This window comes from Calliopsis andreniformis, unplaced genomic scaffold, assembly GCF_051401765.1.
Source record: "Calliopsis andreniformis isolate RMS-2024a unplaced genomic scaffold, iyCalAndr_principal scaffold0091, whole genome shotgun sequence".
NCBI lineage: Eukaryota > Metazoa > Arthropoda > Insecta > Hymenoptera > Andrenidae > Calliopsis > Calliopsis andreniformis.
Window position 1 is genome coordinate 1,791,113 of NW_027480500.1, and position 7,432 is coordinate 1,798,544.

Sequence of the window (7,432 nt, forward strand, 5' to 3'; positions counted from 1 at the left end):
GAGTATTGAGGATTGAAGACTGACGATTGAGGATTGAGGATTGAGGACTGAGGATTGAGGATTGAGGATTGAAGATTGAGGATTGGGTATTGAGGATTGAAGAATGAGGATTGAGGATTGAGGATTGAGGATTGAGTGTTGAGGATTGAAGATTGAGTATTGAGGATAGAAGACTGACGGTTGAGGATTGAGGATTGAGTATTGAAGATTGAGGATTGATGATTGAGGAATGAGGATTGAGGATTGAGGATTGAGGATTGAGGATTGAGTATTGAAGATTGAGGATTGAGGATTGAGGATTGAAGATTGAGTATTGAGTATTGAAGATTGAGGATTGAGGATTGAGGATTGAGGATTGAGGATTGAAGATTGCGTACTGAGGATTGAAGATTATGAATGAGGATTGAGGATTGAGGACTGAGGATTGAGGATTGAGGATTGAAGATTGAGGATTGCGTATTGAGGATAGAACATTGAGGATTGAGGATTGAGTATTGAGGATTGAGGATTGAGGATTGAAGATTGAATATTGATGATTGAAGATTGAGTATCGAGGATTGAGTGTTGTGGATTGAGGACGAGGACCGAGGGTAGAGTATTGATGTTTCAGGTCTGAGGATTGAGGATTGAGGATTGAGAATTGAGGGTTGAGGATTGAAGATTGAGGATTGGGTGTTGAGGATTGAAGAATGAAGATTGAGGATTGAGGATTGTGCATTGAGGATTGAAGAATGAGGATTGAGGATTGAGGACTGAGGATTGAGGATTGAAGACTGAGTGTTGAGGGTTGACTGATGAGAATTGATGTTTGTGGATAGAGATTTGAAGATTGCAGGTTGAGTATTGAGTATTGAAAACTGTGAAATCATGGTATTCTATTGAGGATTGAGGATGGACCACTGATTGTTGAGGACTGAGGGCTGAAGATTGAGGATTCAGGATTGAGGATTCAGGATTGAGGTTTGAGGACTGAGGATTGAGGATTGAAGATTGAGTATTGAGGATTGAAGATTGAGGATTGAGGATTGAGGATTGAGGATTGAGGATGAGGGCTGAGGGTTGAGGATTGAGGCTTGAGGACTAAGGACAGAGGATTGAGGATTGAGAATTGAGGATTGAGGATTGAGGATTGAAGATTCAGGATTGGGTATTGAGGATCGAAGAATGAGGATTGAGGATTGAGGATTGAGGATTGAGGATCGAATATTTAGGATTGAGGATTGAGGATTGAAGATTGAGCATTAAGGATTGAGTATTGAGTATTGAAGATTGACGATTGAGGATTGAGGATTGAGGATTGAGGATTGAGGATTGAAGATTGTGTATTGAGGATTGAAGATTGACGATTAAGGACTGAGGATTGAGGATTGAGGATTGAGGATTGAGGATGGAGGATTGAAGATTGAGTATTGGGTATTGAAGATTGAGGATTGTGGATTGAGGATTGAGGATTGAGGATTGAAGATTGCGTACTCAGGGTTAAAGATTAAGATTGAGGATTGAGGATCGAGGATTGAGGATCGAGGATTGAGTGTTGTTGATTGAGGACGAGGACCGAGGGTAGAGTATTGATGTTTCAGGTCTGAGGATTGAGGATTGAGGATTGAGAATTGAGGGTTGAGGATTGAGGATTGAAGATTGAGGATTGGGTGTTGAGGATTGAAGAATGAAGATTGAGGATTGAGGACTGTGCATTGAGGATTGAAGAATGAGGATTGAGGATTGAGGACTGAGGATTGAGGATTGAAAACTGAGTGTTGAGGGTTGACTGATGAGAATTGATGTTTGTGGATAGAGATTTGAAGATTGCAGGTTGAGTATTGAGTATTGAAAACTGTGAAATCATGGTATTCTATTGAGGATTGAGGATGGACCACTGATTGTTGAGGACTGAGGGCTGAAGATTGAGGATTCAGGATTGAGGATTCAGGATTGAGGTTTGAGGACTGAGGATTGAGGATTGGGGATTGCGGATTGAGGATTGAGGATTGATGATTGAGGATTGAAGATTGAATATTGATGATTAAAGATTGAGGGTTGAGGAATCAGGGTTGAACATTGAGTACTGAGTGTTGAGGGTTGAGTGATGAGAATTTATGTTTCTGGATAGAGATTTGAAGATTGCACATTGAGTATTGAGTATTGAAAACTGTAAATTGAGGATATTCTATTGAGGATTGAGGATTGACAACTGAATGTTGAGGACTGAGGGCTGAAGATTGAGGATTCAGTATTGAGGATTCAGAATTGAGGTTTGAGGACTGAGGATTGAGGATTGAAGATTGAGTATTGAGGATTGAAGATTGAGGATTGAGGATTGAGGATTGAGGATTGAGGATGAGGGCTGAGGGTTGAGGATTGAGGCTTGAGGACTAAGGACAGAGGATTGAGGATTGAGAATTGAGGATTGAGGATTGAGGATTGAGGATTGAAGATTGAGGATTGGGTATTGAGGATCGAAGAATGAGGATTGAGGATTGAGGATTGAGGATTGAGGATCGAATATTCAGGATTGAGGATTGAGGATTGAAGATTGAGCATTGAGGATTGAGTATTGAGTATTGAAGATTGACGATTGAGGATTGAGGATTGAGGATTGAGGATTGAGGATTGGGGATGGAGGATTGAAGGTTGAGTATTGGGTATTGAAGATTGAGGATTGTGGATTGAGGATTGAGGATTGAGGATTGAAGATTGCGTACTGAGGGTTAAAGATTAAGATTGAGGATTGAGGATTGAGGATTGAGGATTGAGGGTTGTGGATTGAGGACGAGGACTGGGGGTTGAGTATTGATGTTTGAAGTCTGAGGATTCAGGATTGAGGATTGAGAATTGAGGATTGTGGGTTGAGGATTGAAGATTGAGGATTCGGTATTGAGGATTGAAGAATGAGGATTGAGGAGTGAGGACTGAGGATTGAGGATAGCAGATTGAGTATTGACGATTGAGGATTGAGGATTGAGGATTGAGGATTGAGGATTGATGATGGAGGATTGAAGATTGAGTATTGGGTATTGAAGATTGAGGATTGTGAATTGAGGATTGAGGATTGAGGATTGATGATTGCGTACTGAGGGTTAAAGATTAAGATTGAGGATTGAGGATTGAGGATTGAGGATTGAGGGTTGTGGATTGAGGACGAGGACTGGGGGTTGAGTATTGATGTATGAAGTCTGAGGATTCAGGATTGAGGATTGGGAACTGAGGATTGTGGGTTGAGGATTGAAGATTGAGGATTCGGTATTGAGGATTGAAGAATGAGGATTGAGGAGTGAGGACTGAGGATTGAGGATAGCAGATTGAGTATTGAGGATTGAAGATTGAGGGCTGAGGATTGAGGATTGAGGATTGACGATTGAGAATTGAGGGTTGAGGATTGAGGATTGAAGATTGAGTATTGGGTGTTGAGGATTGAAAAATGAGGATTGAGGATTGAGGATGAGGATTGAGGATTGAAGATTGAGAATTGAGGATTGAAGATTGAGGATTGAGGATTGAGGATTGAGGATTGAGGATTGAGGATTGAGGATTGCGGATAGAAGATTGAGGATTGGGTATTGCGGATTGAACATTGAGGATTGAGGATTGAGGATTGAGGATAGAGGATTGAGGATTGAGAATTGAGGATTGAGGATTCAGGATTGAAGATTGAGGATTGGGTATTGAGGATTGAAGAATGAGGATTGAGGATTGAGGATTGAGGATTGAGGATTGAGGATTGAGGATTGAGTATTGAAGATTGAGGATTGATGATTGAGGACTGAGGATTGAGGATTGGGGATAGAGGATTGAGGATTGAGGTTTGAGGACTGAGGGCTGAGGATTGTGGATTGAGGATTGAGGATTGAAGATTCAGTATTGAGGATTGAAGATTGGGAATTGAGGATTGAGGATTGAACATTGAGGACTGAGTGTTGAGTGTTGAGTGATGAGAATAGATGTTTGTGGATAGAGGTTTGAAGATTGCAGATTGAGTATTGAGTATTGAAAACATTGAATTGAGGATATTCTATTGAGGATTGAGGATTGACAACAGATTGTTGAGGACTGAGGGCCGAGGATTGAGGATTCAGGATTGAGGATACAGAATTGAGGTTTGAGGACTGAGGATTGAGGATTGAAGATTGAGTATTGAGGATTGAGGATTGAGGATTGAGAATTGATGATTCAGTATTGAGGATGAGGGCTGAGGGTTGAGGATTGAGGTTTGAGGACTGAGGACTGAGGATTGAGGATTGAGAATTGCGGATGGAGGATTGAGGATTGAAGATTTAGTATTGAGGATTGAAGGGAGAGTATTGAGAATTGAGGATTGAGGATTGAGGATTGAAGATTGAGGGTTGGGTATTGAGGATTGAGGAATGAGGATTGAGGATTGAGGATTGAGGATTGAGTATTGAGGATTGAAGGTTGAGTATTGAGGATAGAAGACTGACGATTGAGGATTGAGGATTGAGTATTGAAGATTGAGGATTGATGATTGAGGAATGAGGATTGAGGATTGAGGATTGAGGATTGAGGATTGAGGATTGAGGATCGAGGATTGAAGATTTAGTATTGAGGATTGAAGATAGAGGATTGAGAATTGAGGACTGAGGATTGAGGATTGAAGACTAAGGATTGGGTATTGAGGATTCAAGAATGAGGATTGAGGATTGAGGATTGAGGATTGAGTGTTGAGGATTGAAGATTGAGTATTGAGGATAGAAGACTGACGATTGAGGATTGAGAATTGAGTATTGAATATTGAGGATTGATGATTGAGGATTGTGGATTGAGGATTGAGGATTGAAGATTCAGTATTGAGGATTGAAGATTGGGAATTGAGGATTGAGGATTGAACATTGTGGATTGAGTGTTGAGTGTTGAGTGATGAGAATTGATGTTTGTGGATAGAGGTTTGAAGATTGCAGATTGAGTATTGAGTATTGAAAACTTTGAATTGAGGATATTCTATTGAGGATTGAGGATTGACAACAGATTGCTGAGGACTGAGGTCTGAAGATTGAGGATTCAGGATTGAGGATTCAGAATTGAAGTTTGAGGACTAAGGATTGAGGATTGAAGATTGAGTATTGAGGATTGAGGATTGAGGATTGAAGATTGAGGATTGAGGATTGAGGATGGGGGCTGACGGTTCAGGATCGAGGTTTGAGGACTGAGGACTGAGGATAGAGCATTGAGAAATGAGGATTGAGGATTGAGGATTGAAGATTGAGTATTGGGTATTGAGGATTGAAGAATGAGGATTGAGGATTGAGGTTTGAGGATTGAGGATTGAAGATTGAGTATTGAGGATTGAAGACTGACGATTGAGGATTGAGGATTGAGGACTGAGGATTGAGGATTGAGGATTGAAGATTGAGGATTGGGTATTGAGGATTGAAGAATGAGGATTGAGGATTGAGGATTGAGGATTGAGTGCTGAGGATTGAAGATTGAGTATTGAGGATAGAAGACTGACGATTGAGGATTGAGGATTGAGTGTTGAAGATTGAGGATTGATTATTGAGGAATGAGGATTGAGGATTGAGGATTGAGGATTGAGTATTGGGTATTGAGGGTTGAAGAATGAGGATTGTGGATTGAGGATTGAGGATTGAAGATTCAGTATTGAGGATTGAAGATTGGGAATTGAGGGTTGAGGATTGAACATTGAGGACTGAGTGTTGAGTGTTGAGTGATGAGAATTGATGTTTGTGGATAGAGGTTTGAAGATTGCAGATTGAGTATTGAGTATTGAAAACTTTGAATTGAGGATATTCTATTGAGGATTGAGGATTGACAGCAGATTGTTGAGGACTGAGGGCCGAAGATTGAGGATTCAGGATTGAGGATTCAGAATTGAGGTTTGAGGACTGAGGATTGAGGATTGAAGATAGAGTATTGAGGATTGAAGACTGACGAATGAGGATTGAGGACTGAGGATTGAGGATTGAGGATTTTGGATTGAAGTTTGAGGATTGAGTATTGAGGATTGAAGATTGAGGATTGAGGACTGAGGATTGAGGATTGAGGATTGAGGATTGAAGATTGAGGATTGAGTATTGAGGATTGAAGATTGAGGATTGAGGATTGAGGATTGGGGATTGACGGCGAGTGCTGAGGGTTGATGATTGATGTTTGAGGACTGAGGACTGAGGATTGAGGATTGAGAATTGAGGATTGAGGATTGAGGATTGAAGATTGAGGATTGGGTATTGAGGATTGAAGAATGAGGATTGAGGATTGAGGATTGAGGATTGAGGAATGAAAATTGAGGGTTGAGGGTTGAGGATTGAGGATTGAAGAATGAGTATTGACGATTGAAGGTTGAGGATTGAGGATTGAGTATTGAGGACTGAAGATTGACGATTGAGGATTGAGGATTGAGGATTGAAGATTGAGTATTGAGGATTGAATATTGAGGATTGAGGATTGATCATTGACGACTGAGGATTGAGGACTGAGGATTGGGGATTGAGAATTGAGAACTGATAATGGGGACTGAGGGTTGAGGGTTGAGTATTGAGGATTGAGGATTGTGGATTGAGGATTGAGGATTGAGTATTGAAGATTGAGTATTGATGACTGAGTATTGAGGGTTGTGGATTGAGGATTGAGGATTGAGGATTGAGGATTGAGGATTGAAAATTGAGTATCGGGGACTCAAGAATGAGGATTGAGGATTGAGGATTGAGGACGGAGGAAGAGGGCTGAGGGTTGAGGATTGAGGTTTGAGTATTGAATCCTGAGAATTCAGGATATTCCATTGAGTGTTGAGAACTGAGGCCTGATGGTTGAGTATTGAGGATTGAGCATTGAGGATTGAGGAATGAGTATTGAAGGTTGAGTATTGATGATTGAGGATTGAGGATTGCGGATTGAGGATTGAGTATTGAGTATTGAAGATTGAGGATTGATGATTGAGGATTGAGGATTAAGGATTGAGGATTGAGGATTGAGGATTGAGGATAGAGGATTGAATATTGAGGATTGGGGATTGAGGAGTGACGATTGAGGATTGAGGATTGAGGATTGAGAGTTGACGATTGATGATTCAAGATTGAGTATTGAGGATTGTAGAATGAGGATTGAGGATTGAGGATTGAGGATTGAGGATTGAGGATTCAAGATTTAGTATTTAGGATTGAAGATAGAGGATTGAGAATTGAGGATTGAGGATTGAGGATTGGGAATTGAGGATTGAGGATTGAACATTGTGGACTGAGTGTTGAGTGTTGAGTGATGAGAATTGATGTTTGTGGATAGAGGTTTGAAGATTGCAGATTGAGTATTGAGTATTGAAAACTTTGAATTGAGGATATTCTATTGAGGATTGAGGATTGACAACAGATTGTTGAGGACTGAGGTCTGAAGATTGAGGATTCAGGATTGAGGATTCAGAATTGAAGTTTGAGGACTAAGGATTGAGGATTGAAGATTGAGGTTT